The following is a 22,302-nucleotide window of genomic DNA, read 5'->3' as shown; positions in this document are numbered from 1 at the left end:
CTTTTGAGCTTTCATAGCTGACACAATTCAGAGACAGACTTTGGTTTGTCTCTTTCCCAGCAACAGCTCACATTTTGGCTGATCACTCACCAGTTCCAACACACTACACTCTGCTCAACATCCAGCAGACTGAAACAAGGTGAACTTATTTCCTGGTTCTGACTCAAAGCTAACCATGTGCATTTAATTAAGACCTGCAATGCTAGGATTTAACCAAGTCCTACCTGGCTTTGCTACATATCCTCCCCTTCTGCCAAAAGCCGAGGGCTGGGCATTATCTGCCAACTGACAGTGCATAACGTGCTTTAAATTTACTCGAGTAGGAAGCTCACACTTGGCCAATTGCGGAACACGATTAGTGGCTCGTGGGGAAAACCATTTAAGACATTTACATTATCTAGAGTACCCTTTAACTGTAAAGTCTCTGAGCTGGGCAGTCCCAAAGTTTTCCTGGGATTCATCCAGGTCAGGGATATTAGCTTCAGGGGATGTTTCCTCGTCCTTTTCTCTAGCCAGTACAGTAAAAGGAAATTCACAACTTACATCAAGTGACGCTATTACCATAACCACTCTTGGTGGCATACCGGACTACTGTGTGCTACAGCTTTAGCCCATAATTCCCAGGAGAAAGGAAAATCTTGACCGATAAGAATAGCATGCAGCAAGTCCTTGACCACTCCCATTTGGTGGGACCTGGAACCACAGTCTGTATGTAGACCTGGGCCATGGTATAGTTCTTGTGTCTCAAAGGATACACTGTAACCACACCACCGTCCCAGGGACTAGCACATTAGAAACTGTGACCCTTCCAGGGTCACCAAACTTTGGTTTGCAAATTCCCATCACTTGGACACCATTCACAGTACCCTGGCATCCATGATGCCGCTCGCAAGGATGAGGAATAGTACTCCATGTAAGGTAGGCAAAGTAGGAGAAGGAGTTGTGTCGACCAATGCTGCTTTCCATTGGTCCTGGGACTTGGTCAGTTCTACCATTTCTCTGTGCCGAGGTACTACAGTGGGGAAAATAAGCATTTGATACACTGATGATTTTGCAAGTTTCCCACCTACAAAGAATGGAGTGGTTGTGATTCTTATAATAGGTACACGTCAACTTTGAGAGACAGAATCTAAAAAAAATACAGAAAATCACATTGTATGATTTTTACATAATTAGTTTGCATTTTACTGCATGAAATGAGTATTTGATACAATAGAAAAACAGAACTTAATATTTGGTACAGAAACATTTGTTTACAATTACACAGGTCAGATGTTTCCTGTAGTTCTTGACCAAGTTTGCACACACTACAGCAGGGATTTTGGCAAACTCCTCCAGACAGATCTCTCCAGATCTTTCAGGTTTTGGGGCTGTTGCTGGGCAAAATTGAGTTTCAGTTCCCTCCAAAGATTGTCTATTGGGTTCAAGTCCGGAGACAGGCTAGGGCACTATAGGACCTTGAAATGATTCTTACGCAGCAACTCCTTAGTTGCCCTGGCTGTGCGTTTTGGGTAATTGTTATGCGGGAAGACCCAGCTTCTACCTATCTTCGATGCTCTTACTGAGGGAAGGAGGTTGCTGGCCAAAATCTCGGAATACATTACCCCATCCATCCTCCTTTCAAAACAGTGCAGTCGTCCTGTCCCCTTTACAGAAAAGCATCCCAAAGTTTGTTTCCCCCACCATGCTTCACAGTTGGTTTGGTGTTCTTTGGGTTCTACTCATCCTTTTTTTCCTCCCACCACGGCGAGTAAAGTTGATACCAAAAAGTTCTATTTTAGTCTCATCTGACCACATGACCTTCTCCCATGCCACCTCTTCTGGATCATCCAGATGGTCATTAGCGAACTTAAAACGGGGACCTTGCATGCCCTGCGGGAAGTTAGTTCATGACAGCGTAATACAGGTGCTTCTCACAAAATTAGAATATCTTCAAAAAGTTAATTTATTTCAGTTCTTCAATACAAAAAGTGAAACTCATATAATATATAGAGTCATTACAGAGTGATCTGTTTCAAATATTTATTTGTTTATGTTGATGATTATCTACCTGAGGAAGGTAGCAGTCCGCTGCCGAAATGCGTAGTGGTTCAATAAAAGGTTTGTTTACAACTAATCTATTGCAGTGTGCTCTATAGCCATAGCGCTCCTTAACCCCTTAGTGACGGAGCCAAATTTTTGAAATCTGACCAGTGTCACTTTATGTGGTGGTAACTCTGGAACGCTTCAACAAATCCCAGTGATTTTGAGATTGTTTTTTCATGGCACATTATACTTTATGGTAATGGTAAATTTAGATCAATATGTTTTGTGTTTCTTTATAAAAAATATCAGAAATTTGAGAAAAATGTTAAAAAAAATAGCAATTTTCAAACTTTGAATGATTATCCCTTTAATCCAGATAGTCATACCACAGCAATACATTAATATATAACATTTCCCTCATGTCTGCTTTACATCAGCACCATTTGTAAAATGTTCTTTTATTTTGTTAGCATTTTAGGAGGTTTAAAAATGTAGCAGTAATTTTTCATTTTTTCAAGGAAATTTACAAAGTGTATTTTTTTAGGGACCCATCCATGTTTGAAGTGACTTTAGGGGTCCTATATATTTGGAAACCCCCAAAAGTGATACCATTTTAAAAATAGCACCCCCTGACATATTGAAAACTGCTGTCAGATAGTTTATTAACCCTTCGGTGATTTTCAGGAATTAATACAAAGTGGCACGACGGAAATGAAAATGTGTATTTTTACCACCTAAATGTCGGTAACTTCTGAACAGGTTACAACAGCCAGCAGACTCTAAGGCCGCTATTTGGTCATGAATTGCCATGGCAAACATCAGGACTACAAAATCATGATCTGAGGGTGCCTATGGGGATAAAAAGGAAGCCCCCACACTCTGTTAACCATTTATAATGATGTAGTCACTATTGACAGCAGCTTCTAAGGGGTTAAACAGATATGGACGGTGTCATCGTTGATCGTGGCTGATGCAGCAAGTTGTCAGCTATAGTGTACAACTGACAGCTGCTGAATTGTCACCTGTATCGGGATGCTATTCTCTTGTATCACAGGTCAGTTAAAAGATGTATTGGCGGTCATTAAGGGGTTAAATTGACCAGATTTTTTCCAAAAAAAGTTTACATTCCCCTTGAGGGATTGTGGCTGGAGCAGCTTGGGGCCAGAGAGTTCATCTCCAGGCAACAAGACCTGAAATGACGTCACATCCTGTGAAGTGGCATCACCTTACTGGATCTTGGGCCCACGTGACCAGACCAGGGAGCACAGCACAGGAGCGGTCCCACAGCAACAGAGCAGGAGTGCACAAGACATCTGCTACCGTAGTTGTGCAGGGGTGCACAACCCTTCCAGGTGAGAGGCTAATCCCCCCACCTTCCATTGAAACATCCCAATCAAATCACCTGGTGCTTCTCATGCTGCGCTCTTCCATGTTTATTGTCTTATATTGATGATTACGGCTTACAGCCAATGAAAACCCAAAATTCATTATCTCAGTAAATTAGAATACTTTATAACATCAGCTTGAAAAATGATTTTAAAATCCGAAATGTTGGCCTACTGAAATGTATGTTCAGTAAATTCACTCAATACTTGGTCGGGGCTCCTTTTGCATGAATTACTGCATCAATACGGCATGGCATGGAGGTGATCAGCCTGTGGCACTGCTGAGGTGTTATGGAAGCCCAGGTTGCTTTGATAGCAGCCTCCAGGTCATCTGCATTGTTGGGTCTGGTGTCTCTCATCTTCCTCTTGACAATATACCATATATTGACTATTTCGGTTAAGGTCAGGCGAGTTTGCTGGCCAGTCAAGCAAAGTGACATTGTTATTTTTAAACCAGGCATTGGTACTTTTGGCAGTGTGGACAGGTGCCAATTCCTGCTGGAGAATGAAATTTCCATCTCCAAAAAGCTTGTCGGCAGAGGACAGCATGCTCTAAATTTTCCTGGTAGATGGCTGCACTGACTATGGTCCTGATAAAACACAGTGGACCTACACCAGCAGATGACATGGCTCTCCAAACTATCACTGATTGTGGAAACTTCACTCTAGACTTCAAGCAGCTTGGATTGTGTGTCTCTCCACTCTTCCTCCAGACTCTGGGACCTTGATTTCCGAATGAAATGCAAAATGTACTTTCATCTGAAAACAACACCTTGGACCACTGAGCAACAGTCAAGTTCTTTTTCTCCTTGGCCCAGATAAGAGGCTTCTGGCGTTGTCTATTGGTCATGAGTAGCTTGACACAAGGAATGCGACACTTGTAGCCTATGTCTTGGATACGTCTGTGTGTCCTGGCTCTTGAAGCAATGACTCCAGCAGCAGTCCACGCCTTGTGAATCTCCCCAAAATTTTTGAATGGCCTTTTCTTAACAATCCTTTCAAGGCTATGGTTATCCTGGTTGCTTGTGCACCTTTTTCTACCACACTTTTTCCTTCCACTCAACCTTCCATTAAAATGCTTGGATACAGCACTCTGTGAACAGCCAGCTTCTTTAGCAATGACCTTTTGTGAATTACCCTCCTGGTGGAGTGTGTCAATGACTGCCTTCTGGACATCTGTCAAGTCAGCAGTCTTCCCCATGATTGTGGAGTCTACTGAAACAGACTAAGGGACCTTTTAGATGCTTAGGAAGCCTTTGCAGGTGTTTTTTGTTAATTATTCTAATTTATTGAGATAATGACTTTTGGGATTTCATTGGTTGTAAGCCATAATCATCAACATAAATACTTTTTGTATTGAATAACTGAAATAAATTAACTTTTTGATATTCTAATTTTGTGAGAAGCACCTGTATGTTAATAACAATAATATTTGAGACTGTGGTCCCAGCTCTATTCAGGTTATTGACCAGGTCCTCCTGTAGAGTTCTGGACTGATTCTTGAGTTTTTTCAGAATCATCCTTACCCCAAGAGGTGGGATTTTGCATGGAGCCCCAGACCAAGGAAGACTTACAGTAATCTTGTGTGTCTTTCATTTTATACTAATTATGCCAACTGTAGTTGTCTTCTCACCAAGATGCCTGCCTATTGTCCTGATCCCATCCCTTCCTTGTGCAGATCTAGAATTTGTCTCTGGTGTCCTAAAAAAAGCTCTCTGGTCTATGGCCATGGTGGAGAGATTGAAGTGTGATTGATTGTGTGGACAAGTGTCTTTTATACAAGTTATGAGTTCAAACAGCTGCAATTAATACAGGTAACAAGTGCAGAGTAGGAGGATTTCTTAAAGAAATACTAACAGGACTGTGAGAACCAGAATTCTCGTTGGATGGTAGGTGATCAAATACTCATATCATACAATAAAATGCAATCTCATTATTTAAAATTCATTCAATGTGATTTTCTGCTTTTTTTTTATTTTAGATTCTGTCTCTCACAGTTGAATTGTGAATTACAGACCTCTTCCTTCTTTGTAGGTCAGTAGTGTACCAAATACTCATTTTTGTCATTGTATGTGAACCTCCCATCCCTGGCATTTCGGACCCCAGGTCTCCTCCATAGAACTCCACTGAAGAGATGGCTCCAATCATCCCCCTCAGGTGCAGCAGCGGTGTCATGACACCTCAGCAATGTCACTTTCAGGCAGGAACGCTCCTGCATGATTTCAGACTGTGGTTGCAATGCTTTAGCTGCCTTTACCCAGGACATTCAATCTTTATACTTCAATTGCCTGTGCTCTTGGGACTTCTGGCTGCATCCAAAACACCAATTGTAAGGATTCACGCTTTGAGGTAGGCATTATGTAGCATTCATAAAGGCAATGCTTTTTGGTCTAAATGTGCAGTTTTATTGTTTTCATAAAGCTCCAAAACAACCTCTTTTGGGCACAAAGGTATAACAGCAAATAACAGTTTAATTCGTAGACACAAATATTTAAGTGCAGGCTCACCCGAACAGATTACAGTCCTTTCTCCTGCAGCATACCTTATACACAGAAGAGGTACAATCATACCAGTCTCGGTAAAACCTTCAGCCTGATGTCACAAGTGTGTCAAGTCCTCCTGGGAGATCTATAGTTAGGCAATTTTTACGTACTGTGAATAGCAGGTCTTCCATTTAGCCTGTGCATTTTGTTCTTCGTATTAAATGGACATTATCATTATCTCATTATCTCTATAAAAACTGGCCAGACCTTCTCATCCCTGCCTGTGAAAGTTTACTTCCTAGCTTCCTGGAGTTGGTGTGCTGAAGTTGGAGTTCGTAGTTGCTGCTGGAGATTGCTGTCTGCTGTTTTTGGGTGTATGCTTTCTCCATTATCTTATTCCCATTTGGTTTGTACCTTCCTGTCCTTCCCTTTACTCCTCTGTACCTTGGGTGAGTATTTTTATATGTATAGATAGTTAGGGTCCCAGTTCCAGGGACAGTTTGAGGTCCCCTTTCCTTACTGAAAACTGTCATTGCTTGACACCTGAGCTCCAGCAGCTCCCAGCACCAAACAAAAATATTCAACTCCATGCACAGTTCACACTGGACAGGCTGCAGCTTCCACATGTGTCTCTGTAGTTGTAACACAATGACTGCACAACATTCCTAGCTGACCAGTGCAGTCTCCATTCAGAGAGAAACTCTGTCTTGTCTCTCTCTCAGCTTAATTCACATTTTAGCTGATCACACACCAGCTTCAACACACTCTGTGTACATTGTGATATGTATTTGTTTCTCCTTTTTCCAATTACTATGGATTAATGGCCTGCCTGAATGAGCCTTAATATATAGATTTGTGTCCTGCTGTTGTAACTGTTACTATTTTATCAAACTTAGGGTTTGTTTGGTTTCTTTTTTTTTTGCTTCTGTCAGAGGTATACATTGGGAGGGTTCCATGATATATACTTTTAAAGGAAACCTCCTAAACATATCCATTGTATTGGTATGCCATGGCAAGCCATTGAATCCATTTTAAAAAAGATAAAAACTTATATTGCACAGTATATGTTTGTTTTTTTAGCTAGCTGTGTCCCTTTATGAATGCATATGAAAGAATATGCATTGCATTGCACTTAGTGGGGTTTATGCATTGCGCCAAGAGAAACATATTAAAGGGGTTGTCCAGCCTTAGGGAACAAGTCTGCGGTCACTCTATGTCACTACAGACTTGTGAATCCTCACAGTGCACAGTTCTCCGCTGCCGAAGCCGGGAGCGGGCAGTCATGTGACCGAAAGTATGTGATTGGCATACTTCTGGCCATATTCCAACTAGATATGTCTGGCCTCGCTCAATATACTTGCATTGAGCAAGGCCATGCACATCTCATTGGCTTGTGAACACATGTATGCAAATTACATACTTGCGGTCCAGCGCCCGCAGCCACCGATACCTGTACTGGAGAACCACAGAAGATAAATATGACCCCTGACGAAGCCTCCTTTGCGGGGCGACACGCGTTGGGTCCCTCTTCCACTTGCGCTATCCACTTGGCTGCACATGTCCATGGTTTGTATGGTATGGCTACACATGGAGGTCTATGTTCGGTATTTTACCTGTAGACCTTATTCAGTGATTTGTGTGAGGCCACTCACCTCTGTGCATGCTAAAGTGAGGGTCATGTCTGTATGAGGGAGAACATTAGTCTGCATTTATGGCAGAACCCTCTGGTGTATACGGTGCTTATGATACAGGGTCAGAGGATTGTCTCTCATAGTGATCACCGGGTATACTTTATTGTGGGCCTATTTCATTGCATTACTAAGTGTATGTACAGTGGTGTCCATATAGGTATTCATGCTATGTGACATTGCCCTATTTGCCCTAGCGCAGGTGCAGGCCTTATTAAGGGCCATGGTTCTAAGGAACAAGTGTGTTGCTTTTTTAATTGTTTTTAACTGTCTGTTTTCTGTATTGCTTGTTTCATGTGTTTTTGCAGCATAATAAAATTGTTTCTACTTTTTGCTAAATCCAATGTGTGGTGATCCCCATTCATATGACCTTCGTCTTTTTCTTTGTTGTTTTTTGCTGTACTGGAGAACCCTCAGAACACACAGTACGTGTTTTTTGGGGATTCACAAGCCTGCAGTCACATAGGCTGGACACCCCCTTTAATCAAAATTTTCTGGAACATTTCTAAAAATATATGTGTGCTTTTACATACACTCCCTGACAGAAGTTATGTCGCTTATCTATGTTATGTAAATAAAAGCTTATAACCTGACATTAAATTCATCCATTGGCTGTATAAATTATTCTTTTGAAAGCTGAAACCCTCCGAAATGTGGTTTAGGTTAAGAAAATAAATTGGCATCAATGCAGAAATATTGATCAGTTAATGGACACAGAATGGTCAGATTTTGGCAAGACAAAAGTTTTGCCGCCTGGTCATATAATGCACCCAATCCTAATTTACATCCTCACCTGTGCTCAGTAAATGATCGGTTAATTAGTGTGTGTGTATAAAAAGAAACCCAGCACCCCAGACCTTCACTTGAACTGCAACATGAGCTCTGACATGGCAAAAATCTACCCTGCGATTATTAAGAGGCTGAAGACCAGATCCACTGCAGAGGTGGCTGGCACCTTTAATGTGTCTCAGCATCAAGTACAAAGAATTAAAAAAAGATTTGAAGAGACTGAAGATGTGTTTGACAAGCCCAGGTACGGCAGACCCCACAAGACAACTGCTCAGGAGGAACATTTGTTGGTTAGAAAATCCAAATCAAGCCCCTCTTCCACTGCAGCAGAGCTCCAACAGGCCTGGTCACCTCAAGTCCCTGTGTCAACTAGAACAGTTTGTAGAATTATGTCTCGAAATGGCCTCCATGGTCAAATCAGTGCCCAGAAGCCAGCACTAAACAAAAGGCAAATAAAAAACCGTGTGGCATTTGCAAAGTCCCACAGCCTGCTAAACACATGGACACTGGAAAAATAGCAGAGGGTGGAGTTCTCTGATGAATCTTCAGTAGAATTACACCACAGCCACCGCAAATACTGCAGGAGACCTACTGGAGCCCATATGGATCCAAAATACACACAGAAAACAGTTAAATTTGGTGGTGGAAAGATCATGGTCTGGGGTTACATTCAGTATGGGGGTGTGTGAAACATTTGCAAGGTGGAAGGCAATATCAATAGCCTAAAATATCAAGAAGTATTAGCTACCACTTATATTCAAAATCATAAAAGGGGTCAAATTCTGCAGCAGGATGGTGCTCCATCTCATACATCAATCTCTACAACAAAGTTCCTCCAGGCAAAAAAGATCAAGGTGCTCAAGGACTGGCCAGCCCAGTCACCAGACATGAACATCATTGAGCATGTTTGGCGTAGGATGAAAGAGGAAGCTTGGAAGACAAAACCAAAGATTCTAGATGAACTCTGGGAGGCATGTAAGACTGCACTCTTTGCTATTCCTGATGACTTCATTAATAAATTGTATGAATCATTGTTGAACCGCATGGATGCAGTCCTTCAAGCTCATGGAAGTCACACAAAACATTAAATATGACTCTAATAGCACCACAACTTCATTCACCAATGTTATGCAACATATATTTGTATTTTAAGTTAATTATTTGTTTGAATATCACATTACTTTCTGTGGGCGACAAAACTTTTGCCTTGCCAAAATCTGACCATTCTGTGTCGATTAACTGATCAATATTTCTGCATTGATGCCAATTTATTTTCTTAACCTAAACCACATTTGGGAGGGTTTCAGCTTTCAAAAGAATAATTTATACAACCAATGGATGAATTTAACGTCAGGTTATAAGCTTTTATTTACATAACATGGATAAGCGACATAACTTCTGTCAGGGAGTGTAGTTAAATCTTGCATACGGCCTGCTAGTACCCCCTTCATAGTATTCTACAATACCTTGTTGAATGCTTGAAGCCATTGTTTACACTGTCCTGTATTTTTCCATATTTTTTTTAGTATACCAACATGTTACATGGAATTAGTGCTGTCTTAATCTGTTAATCATTGATTTGTATAGTAGACTATAACAAAGGTCAAGCCAACCTACTAGTAACTTTGCCAAACATAATTAACAGATTATTGCAAATCATTTATGTCCTGTCAACAAAACCACTCCCGACATTATCAATGACATCAGACGTTTTACATTTCTCCTGGTGATATAGCAGCTTGTTAGTAGCAGTTCACCACTCAACAGTTGAATGAACAACTCATAAGTTACGTGGATTTTTTCATGAAAATGCTTCCCATTTTGGATGTAAATGAGGCGTTATATAGAGGAGATTTTAACCTTTTAAGGACTCTGGTGGCATCAGGGACTGATGTTAATCTACGGGACAAGGAAGGCAGGACTGCTCTGATAAACTGTTGTCTACATGACGGAGAGACCTGGGCATTTGGTTCAGCAAGACTTCTGCTGACACATGGTGCAAGGTTAAGTTTATGTGACAAGGTGGGTCGAAATGCACTGATATATGCAGTCCTGTACAAAAGAGAAAGTCTTGTCAAGTTATTCCTCAATGCATTAGACTGTGGCTTAACTCATACTGATAAATTGAAACACACAGCATTGTGGTATGCAGCTTCAACTGGAAATATCAAAATCATGACAATGCTAAATGAAATTTTGAAGAGGTATGGTTTGGATATTGAACATACTTTCAATAGTTTTGGAACCAAAGACAGTTCAGCTCATCTTGAAGCACAGAAGAAGTCACAGCAACAATCTAAAGCAAAAGTTCATAGGATGCATTACAACCTACCTTACAAAACTATACCAGCTCTTATTTGGGAAAAAAGAGCAAAATTCTACAATGCAGCCAAATGCAAGATAACGAGAAACATAAATAACCAATCAACAATGCAAACTACATCCAAATTAGAATGTAATTCTATGGCTGAAGAAAAACTATCATCTTTTACCAAGGAAAGCTTGACAAGTGGCAGCAAAGCAAATCATGAGAGCTTACAGGATATCTGCTGGCGACAAGACTTGCAAAGACTATCTTCAATTCTTGAGATGCAACTTAGTTCATCCTATTGTAGAAAAGCCAAGCTTTTACCACCAGGCATACATAGATATCCAAAAAACATCAAGAGTGAAATGGATAGATGTAGTGAAGATGAGCTACACGGAAAGAGAAGGAATAAGAATAGGAGGTTGTCAGTAGATGTATTGGATGTTTTGCAAAGCCAAAAGTCTACAAAAGGCATTTTCAGAAGGAGATGCAGTGTAGCAGTAATTCCTTTAATCAGATTTCAATCTTACAATCCACCCTTTTCAAATGAGGAAGAACGACAGAAGATCAAAAGCCTTAGCTCCAGCTCTTGAAGTGTCTGAGTTTTGTCTCTGTTGTGCAGCTGATTTGTGAATTTACATGACACTGAAGCTTAGAATATAGTAGATGTCTCTTGTAACACACGTGTTGTTGAAAATGAGAGCTGAAGTTAAAAATTAGTTTGCCAGGCATGAATGTGCCAATTTAGTTAACTATATATATTAAGAATAGATTAATTAGGTCTGCAATGTAAAACAAATATTATTTATGTGAAGTAATAGTGTATGTACAGTATGTACCGTATGTGTGTGTGTGTGTTTCATAGCATTTAGTATTTTTGTTATAAATTTACTTGAAAGGGGTTGCTCCAACTCAGCAAGTTAAGGTACCTTCACACGAAACGACATTATAACGATATCGCTAGCAATCCGTGACGTTGCAGCGTCCTCGCTAGCGATATCGTTTCGTTTGACACGCAGCAGCGATCAGGATCCTGCTGTGATGTCGCTGGTCGCTGAATAAAGTCCAGAACTTTATTTGGTCGTCCGATCGCTGTGTATCGTTGTGTTTGAAAGCAAAAGCAACGATACCAGCGATATTTTACACTGGTAACCAGGGTAAACATCGGGTTACTAAGCGCAGGGCCGCGCTTAGTTACCCGATGTTTACCCTGGTTACTAGCGTAAAATGTAAAAAAAACAAACAGCACATACTCACATTGCGTCCCCTGCAGTCTGCTTCCTCCTCTGACTCAGCGCCGCAAAGTGAAAGTGAAAGCAGCACAGCGGTGACGTCACCGCTCTGCTCTCACTGTACGGCGCTCAGTCAGTCAGGAAGTGGACGCAGGGGGACGTGAATGTAAGTATGTGCTGTTTGTTTTTTTTAGATTTTACGCTGGTAACCAGGGTAAACATCGGGTTACTAAGCGCGGCCCTGCGCTTAGTTACCCGATGTTTACCCTGGTTACCAGGGGACCTCGGCATAGTTGATCGCTGGAGAGCGGTCTGTGTGACAGCTCTCCAGCGACCAAACAGCGACGCTGCAGCGATCGACATCGTTGTCGCTATCGCTGCAGCGTCGCTTCGTGTGAAGGTACCTTTAGGTGATAACTTTTAGATTGTTGAGGACCTGACTAATGGGACCCTTGCCGATCCTGAGAGCCATATATATTTATTGGAGCGGTTATCACCTATTCTGTCGGTAATAATTTGGTAGCTTGGCACAAACTCTTTAACCACAGTATATAATATGTGTCGTATGACAAAGCATCAGAACAATGCGCAGTAAAGCATTAGTGATATTAGTGACATCTTTTTAAAACTCAAAGTAAATTATATTTACGTATGTACAAACCTTAGAGGATCCTTTCAGGGTCCATAGTTTGAGGCCTGTAGGTAATGAAACATAGGGGCAAATTTATCAATTTTTTATTCCAGTTTCCTTTCTTAAACACTGACAAAACCATGCCAAGTCCAACAAGACATCCATCATATTGATGAATCTGGATCATGCTCTCCAGGGAACACACACTCATGCACCGCACACTGACAAAACAGTGCCCAGGTCCACAAGGTCCAGCTTCCTTTTGAAGAATTCAAAGCATGCTGTCCAGCAAAGAGACGGTGATGGCACTTCTCTCCTCTAGTGCTTTATAGTTTTCTTTAAGGCTAGAGTCACACAAGTGTATGATTCCTCATCCGAAAGAATTAAATCACACTTTGATCATACTCTGATCGGACTGTAATCAGAGTGTGATCTGATTCTCTCGGATGAGGAGAAGATTATTATTATGTCTCCATTTTCTCCATTCTGTCAGTCCGTGGAAATCGGACTACAGATGTCATCCGAGTGCAGTCCGATATTTTTCACAGACTCATTAACTGACATGGCCAAGAGTGATCTGAATATCAGATCAAACTCAGCTATGCTGTGATTTTGTTTTACATTGGACCAGCTCAGTCCAAGAAAAATAAAATCGGGCATATGCACGGTCACATAGAAAAATATTGGTCCTTGTGAGATTCGATGTTTTGATGGATCACACTTGGACTGATGATATGGCACGAGCCCTTACTTGTGATATTCAGGTTAGTTACCAAAACTAGCAAAGTATCCAGAGGTGTAAAGTTGGACATAAACTTTTCCTCAAGCGGAAGAGTGCAGTTGTATCAAACCACGAAAAATCATAGCAACAGTTTCAAGATTAGGATAGAAAATATTTGCCCTTTTCACTATATACTGGGATCAAAGTAATACAATTTCTACAATAAATGTAATTGTAATGTAAAGTGGGGGCAGCATTTGGAAATTAACTTATAATAATCCATTGTATTACTTATTTTACCATTAATAACTAGAGTCATTGTATTTTAGGTTATTAGACTGTGACAAAAATGAAATTACTTCTTATTTGCTAGAGAAAAACAAATATGTGTCCAGCGGTAAAGTATTTTGACTCGTTACATAATGGATTGTAAGTGGAACCACCTAGTCATTTCTACAGATCTATTGTTTAATGACTAAGCCAACATGTCGCTAACACAACAGGCACTTGTTTGAATAAAACTTGTTCCTACATGTAACAATAAATAATCTCTTATCTTTTTTGGCTTGTATGGTATTTCCTTAAGCAGAACATCATCTCCATGATACTCTACTACTATACAGAATAAACAATATTTAGAAACTTCATTTCAAAGTGAGAGGCCCGTGAAGAATAGATAGAGTGTATTGTAATGATACTTATAAGACTGCCTACTGAATTGGGTTATGTTTTATTAAAAAAGACAGAAAAGATAATAGATATGATTGGTTTACAGGCTATATTGGTGACACTAGCAACTAGTTCGCATTCGGGAATTTGACTGTATATGGAGCTTATTCTGTACGTATATGCAGATTGTGCTCAAAATACAGTAAGATATCAAGTGTAAAACAGTTACAATGCCATGAAGTATAGCTATCTTAAACCTGCACTACTCAACATTGAAACTGCAACACCAAAAAGCAAAAGTTGTGGAATTATGTAAATCACAGGAAGGATATACAGTTAATGGGAGATCAGTGTCCGCCCCGTAAATCTTAACAGGGCATTTACATATAAGAAAAATGTGGATTGCTCTGGAATAAGTTATTTTATTGGAATTTTATGTGACATACAACACTAAGTAGAATGTATTTGTGAAGTGCAAAAGAAATGATGCATTATTTTTGAAATATTTTAAAAATATAAATATGAAAATTGTGACGTGCATTTGCATTCAGCCCCCTGTGTCAATGCTTTGTAGGACCACCTTTCACTGCAATTACTGATGCAAGTCTTTTGGGGTTTGTCTCTAGCAGCTTTGCACATCTAGAGACTGAATTTTTTTCCCATTCTTCCTTGCAAACTAGCTCCAGCTCAGCGAGACTGGATGGAGAGCATCTGTGAACAGCAATTTTCAACTCTTGGCACAGATTCTCAATAGGATCTAGGTCTGGACTTTGACTGGGCCATCACACACATGAATATGCTTTGATCTAAACCATTCCATTGTAGCTCTGGCAGTATGTTTAGGATCACGTCCTGCTAGAAGGTGAACCTACACCCTAGTCTCAAGTCTTTTGCATTCTCCAACAATTTTTCCTCCAGGAGAGCCGTGTGTTTAGCTCCATCCATTTTTCCATCAACTCTGACCAGCTTCCCTGTCCCTGCTGAAGAAATATCCACGACATGAAGCTGACATCACCATGTTTAATGGTGGGATAGTGTTTTCTGTGTAACACACAGTGCTAGTTTTCTGCCACACATTGTGTTTTTGTTATGAGCAAGAGTTAACCTACTCTGTTGTGACTTGCATATGCACCGTCACAGAGGCACTAAGCACAAGCCACCATTGCTAGGCTAGTGCTAAGGGCCAGGACATTGTTCCCCCACTCCCAATAAGGAAGGTAGGCTTTACAGAGCCCTTCCCAGACTACTGTCACAGGGTAGCTGGCGTCTTGTGGTGCAGATGACGTCAGAGTCAGGATACCAGAGTAAATCCTAAGCTAGGAGCATTAAACCAAAACGAAAACCAAATTGGAACCCACAGACAATAGCTAAGGAAGAAGAACCAGAAAAGACCATAAGCAACTGCTGAGAAGCAATTTGGGCTTTCACCATAAAGCACTCACCTCACCATTATGCAAGGGAACTTAATAAACAGCACTGGACTGCATAGGAGCAGGATTTAAATAGCCAGTCCAATGCTAAAAATAAAAATTAGGTGATGCATTCCTTCCAGTCATGTCCAGGGAGACACTCCCTGCCAAACTGAACAGCAGGGTGCGCACATTCCCACCAGTGGATTATACCAGACAAGGCAGCATCCTGCATTGCCTGGCAACTGGGAGACACAGCACCCCATGTCTCCCGGGCTGCAAAACAAGTGGGAAACGTGGCATCCCTCATTCCCACATCACTCACCACTTCCACACACGAAAAACCAACGTGTAGTTGCATCATCTAAATGCATGATAGCTCCACCCCCAACATGGCCAGGCCAGCAAAGAAGTCTGGAACGGACTGGAGGAGGAAGATTGAGAATCAACTTGGCAAAAAAGTGAATGAACTTGGCAAAGAGGTCTACTTTAGTCTCATCTGACCAGAGCACCTTCTTCCACATACTAGCTGTGTCCACTACATGGCATGTGTAAGAAGGTGCTTTGGTCAGATGAGACTATAGCAGAACTTTTGGAGCTAAATTCAAAACGCTATGTGTGGCAGAAAACTAACACTGCACATCACCCTGAAAACACTATCCCCACTGTCAGACATTGTCGTGGCACCATTATGCTGTGGTAACTATTTCTCCAGCAGTGGTAGGAAAGCTAGTCAAAGTTGATGGCATGATGGATGGTTATAAATACAGAGCAATCCTGTAGGAAAACCCTTTGGAGGCTGCAAAAGACTTGAGACTGTGGCACAGGTTTACCTTCCAACAGGAAAATGACCCTAAATGATCCTGCCAGAGCTACAATGAAATGGTTTAGATCAAAAGCATATTCATGTGTGTGAATGGCTCAGTCACAGTCCAGGCCTAAATGCCATGGATAATCTTTGGCAAGACTTGAAAATTGCTGTTCACAGATGCTCTTCTTTCAATCTCACTGAGCTAGAACTAGTTTGCAAAGAAGAATGGGCAACCATTTCAGCCATTAGATGTGCAAAGCTTGTAGAGACATACCACAAAAGACTTGGAGCAGTAATTGCAGTGAAAGGTGGTCCTGCAAAGCATTGACTCGGGGGGGGGGGGGGGGGGTGCTGAATACAGATGCTCGTGTCAATTTTCAGATTTATATTTTTAAAATATTTGGAAAACCATGTATCATTTCCTTTACACTTTCCTTCAGACTTAATACTTGGTGGCAAAACCCTTGTTTGCAAGCACAGCAGTCAGACTTTTTTTGCAGTTGATGATGAGGTTTGTGCACATGTCAGGAGGAAGTTTGGTCCACTCCTCTTTGCAGATCATCTCTAAATCATTAAGATTTTGAGGCTGTAGCTTCAACTCCTTCCATAAATTTTCTATGGGATTAAGGTCTGGAGACTGGCTAGGCCACTCCATGACCTTAATGTGCCTCTTTTTGAGACACTCCTTTGTTGCCTTGGCTGTTTTTTTTGGGTTATTATCTTTTGGGTTATGTTGCTGGAAGACCCAGCCATGACCCATTTTTAATGTCCTGGCAGAGGGAAGGAGGTTGTCACTCAGTATTTTACGGTACATGGCTCCATGCATTCCCTTAGCAGTGAAACACCCCCAAAACATAATATTTCCACCTCCATGCTTGACAGTGGGGATGGTGTTTTTTGGGTCATAGGCAGCATTTCACTTCCTCCAAACAAGGTGAGTTGAGTTAATGCCAAATAGCTCAATTTTTGTCTCATCTGACCACAGCACCTTCTCCCAATCATTCAGGTGTTCATTGGCAAACTTCAGACGGGCCAGCACATGTGCCTTCTTGAGCAGGGGGACCTTGAGATCATTCTGTTAGCAATGGTTTTCTTGGTGACTGTGGTCCCAGCTGCCTTGAGATCATTAACAAGTTCCCCTGTGTAGTTTTAGGCTGCTCTCTCACCTTCCTCATGATCAAGGATCCCTCACGAGGTGAGATTTTGCATGGTGCCCCAGATCGATGTCGATTGACAGTTATTTTGTATTTCTTCCATTTTCTTACTATTGCACCAACAGTTGTCTCCTTCTCACCCAGCAGGAGGCTTTATTGAGAAACGGTTGCATTGACCATTCAGGCAGCATTCACACAGGAGCTACTGCTTCTATTGCCAGTGCAGCGGTTTTGCAATAAAGCCCCCTCAGTACAGGGGTGGAGGTAGCTACAAGGGGCAAAGGGGATTGATGTGTTAGCTCATGCGAACATAGGTCAGGCAGATCTGTTGTCAGAACTGCTCACAAGGAAGGAGAATTGTCAGCTGTACTGATGGCTCGGAGGCTGTTGCGAGCATCATTCAGCGAGCATCATTCAGAGGCAGTGAAGAGGCAGAAGACAGAATTGGCTGAGATCAGCCATACTTACCAGGCCTGTCATCCTGATCACACTGAGAAGCCGTGTGTGTGCAGGAATCCCGCGCACTGCAGTAAGTTGTGAAGTGCGCTTTGGTCACTCTTCTGCTTGGGCCAGGGTCACACTTGCGAGTGCAAATGCGAGAAACTCGGACAAATCTCTCACCTCAATACTGGGACTGACGCCGACACTCAAGACCAGAGTGTGCGGCTTCATTTATTTCTAGGCAGCTGAACGCTCCGGTCCCGGGTATTGAGGCGAGAGACTCGTGCGACTTTCTCGCATTGCACTCACAAGTGTGACCCCGGCCTTGTACTGAGCATGTCAGTGTTTTTCACGCATGCACAATACAAACTTCGGCAAAATTTTGAAAAATAACGGACGGTGCTGTTTTTCTACTGGACGCTACGGACAGCAGAGAAAAGCACCAGGTTTTTACTGCCCTTAAAATTACCAGTTTTTACTGTCCTTATATTGGTTTTTACTGTCCTCTTTAACCCCTTCACGCCGCAGCCCATTTTCATTTTTGCATTTCTGCTTTTTGCTCCCCTTCTTCTCAGAGCCATAACTTTTTTTACTTTTCCATCAATATGGCCATATGAGGGCTTTTTTTTTTTTTGCTTATCGAGTTGAACTTTTGAACTACACCATTGGTTTTACCATATTGAGTACTGGAAAAAGGGAAAAAAATCCAAGTGCGGTAATTACCGGCTTGTCACTAACACCGCTGCGTATTTCCCGCAAGTCACACTGCTGGTCCGTGTGGAATCCGTATTTTTCTCGCCACCATAAACTTTCATTGGCGTATTATTTGCGCAATACGCTGACAAACGCAGCACTGTATGTAAACCATGTCTCATATCCTGTCGGGTTGGGGAAGGAGAAATGAAAAGCCGGCAATTGAATTACCGGCTTTTCACATATATCGCGCTGAATTAAATATAAATACAGAATATATATATATGTGTCTCAATGACATATATATATATACAGTGGGGCAAAAAAGTATTTAGTCATTCAGCAATAGTGCAAGTTCCACCACTTAAAAAGATGAGAGGCGTCTGTAATTTACATCATAGGTAGACCTCAACTATGGGAGACAAACTGAGAAAAAAAAATCCAGAAAATCACATTGTCTGTTTTTTTATCATTTTATTTGCATATTATGGTGGAAAATAAGTATTTGGTCACAAACAAAATTTCATCTCAATACTTTGTAATATATCCTTTGTTGGCAATGACAGAGGTCAAACGTTTTCTGTAAGTCTTCACAAGGTTGCCACACACTGTTGTTGGTATGTTGGCCCATTCCTCCATGCAGATCTCCTCTAGAGCAGTGATGTTTTTGGCTTTTCGCTTGGCAACACGGACTTTCAACTCCCTCCAAAGGTTTTCTATAGGGTTGAGATCTGGAGACTGGCTAGGCCACTCCAGGACCTTGAAATGCTTCTTACGAAGCCACTCCTTCGTTGCCCTGGCGGTGTGCTTTGGATCATTGTCATGTTGAAAGACCCAGCCACGTTTCATCTTCAATGCCCTTGCTGATGGAAAGAGGTTTGCACTCAAAATCTCACGATACATGGCCCCATTCATTCTTTCATGTACCCGGATCAGTCTTCCTGGCCCCTTTGCAGAGAAACAGCCCCAAAGCATGATGTTTCCACCACTATGCTTTACAGTAGGTATGGTGTTTGATGGATGCAACTCAGTATTCTTTTTCCTCCAAACACGACAAGTTGTGTTTCTACCAAACAGTTCCAGTTTGGTTTCATCAGACCATAGGACATTCTCCCAAAACTCCTCTGGATCATCCAAATGCTCTCTAGCAAACTTCAGACGGGCCTGGACATGTACTGGCTTAAGCAGTGGGACACGTCTGGCACTGCAGGATCTGAGTCCATGGTGGCGTAGTGTGTTACTTATGGTAGGCCTTGTTACATTGGTCCCAGCTCTCTGCAGTTCATTCACTAGGTCCCCCTGCGTGGTTCTGGGATTTTTGCTCACCGTTCTTGTGATCATTCTGACCCCACGGGGTGGGATTTTGCGTGGAGCCCCAGATCGAGGGAGATTATCAGTGGTCTGGAATGTCTTCCATTTTCTAATTATTGCTCCCACTGTTGATTTCTTCACTCCAAGCTGGTTGGCTATTGCAGATTCAGTCTTCCCAGCCTGGTGCAGGGCTACAATTTTGTTTCTGGTGTCCTTTGACAGCTCTTTGGTCTTCACCATAGTGGAGTTTGGAGTCAGACTGTTTGAGGGTGTGCACAGGTGTCTTTTTATACTGATAACAAGTTTAAACAGGTGCCATTACTACAGGTAATGAGTGGAGGAAAGAGGAGACTCTTAAAGAAGAAGTTACAGGTCTGTGAGAGCCAGAAATCTTGATTGTTTGTTTGTGACCAAATACTTATTTTCCACCATAATATGCAAATAAAATGATAAAAAAACAGACAATGTGATTTTCTGGATTTTTTTTTCTCAGTTTGTCTCCCATAGTTGAGGTCTACCTATGATGTAAATTACAGACGCCTCTCATCTTTTTAAGTGGTGGAACTTGCACTATTGCTGAATGACTAAATACTTTTTTGCCCCACTGTATGTATTTTTTTGTTTTATTTTGAATGGGGCGAATTGGGGTGATTTGAACGTTTATATTATTTTAAGATTTTTAAAAACTTTTTTTTCCTTTTCTCTTGCTTCATTAGTCTCCATGAGAGACTAAAAGCTGCAATCTTCTGATCGCCTCTGCCACACAGGAGATGATCAGATCGTCTGTGTGTAGCAGAAATGCTCACTTGCTATGAGCGCCGACCGCTGGGCGACGCTCATAGTAATACGGCAATGACAACAACAGGGGTCTACTGCAGACCCCGGTTTGTCATGCCAACCCATTGGCAACCTGCGGTCATGTGACATGGACGACGATGGCTGGGATTAGTGATGCGCTTCCGGCGTGATCACATTAAATGACGCTGTCAGAGATTGACATGGGCATTTAACAGGTTAACAGCCGCTGGTGGATTTTTCAGTACGCCACATGTCGTAGAAGGGGTTAAACTTTTATATTTTTTTAAATATATTTTTTTTTATACTTGCTTCAATAGTCTCCATGGGAGAATAGATGCTGCGATCATCAGATAGCTTGAGCGTGATTGTGTTAAATGCCGCTGTCAGAGATTGACAGCTCCATGTAACAGGTTACAGCTGTGGATGGATCACTATTCCACCTGCAGCTGTTACAGTCCCAGTTGTTGAAATCAGCTGACATGTGGCGGAAAAGATGTGGGATCAGCGCCGAAGCCTACATCAAAGGGGTAGACCCGACATGAGCTGTACATATATAGCACATGTCGTGAAGGGGTTAAAGTAACAACTCAGCATTTTTTTATTCCCCTATCCCCAGTATGCCAAGCGAGGGTGTTTCGGATGGATTGAGAGAGCAATAAAATACTAAAACAACCTGTTTGTTTATTTCATTAAAATACTTTTTAATAACGTGTGTGTGTGTGTGTGTGTGTGTGTGTGTGTGTGTGTGTGTGTGTGTGTGTGTGTGTGTGTGTGTGTGTGTGTGTGTTTTTTAACCCTTTCAGACAATTGGATTAATAATGGATAGGTGTCATAATTGACGCCTCTCCATTATTAATCTGGCTTAATGTCACCTTCCAATAGCAAGGTGGCATTAACCCTTCATTACCCCATAGCCCACCGCTACAGGGAGTGGGAAGAGAGTGGCCAAGTGCCAGAATAGGCGCATCTTCCAGATGTGCCTTTTCTGGGGTGGCTGGGGGCAGATGTTTTTAGCCACGGGGGGGGGGGCCAATAACCATGGACCCTCTCCTGGCTATTAATATATGCCGTCAGTCACTGGCTTTACCACTCTGGCGGAGAAAATTGCGCGGGAGCCCACGCCAATTTTTTCCGCCATTTAACCCTTTATTTTAGCAGCTACAGCGCCCAAATTTTGCACATACACACTACTAACATTAGTAGTGTGGAATATGCAAAAAAAAAGGGGATATGAGATGGTTTACTGTATGTAAACCATGTCTCATATCATGTCAGGTTGGGGAAGGAGAAATGAAAAGCCGGCAATTGAATTACCGGCTTGTCACTAACACCGCTGCGTATTTCCCGCAAGTCACACTGCTGGTCCGTGTGGAATCCGTATTTTTCTCGCCACCATAAACTTTCATTGGCGTATTATTTGCGCAATACGCTGACAAACGCAGCACTGTATGTAAACCATGTCTCATATCCTGTCGGGTTGGGGAAGGAGAAATGAAAAGCCAGCAATTGAATTACCGGCTTTTCACATATATCGCGCTGAATTAAATATAAATACAGAATATATATATATGTGTCTCAATGACATATATATATATACAGTGGGGCAAAAAAGTATTTAGTCATTCAGCAATAGTGCAAGTTCCACCACTTAAAAAGATGAGAGGCGTCTGTAATTTACATCATAGGTAGACCTCAACTATGGGAGACAAACTGAGAAAAAAAAATCCAGAAAATCACATTGTCTGTTTTTTTAT

The sequence above is a fragment of the Ranitomeya variabilis genome, chromosome 1, assembly GCF_051348905.1.
Source record: "Ranitomeya variabilis isolate aRanVar5 chromosome 1, aRanVar5.hap1, whole genome shotgun sequence".
Taxonomy (NCBI): domain Eukaryota; kingdom Metazoa; phylum Chordata; class Amphibia; order Anura; family Dendrobatidae; genus Ranitomeya; species Ranitomeya variabilis.
This window is presented reverse-complemented; position numbering follows the sequence as displayed.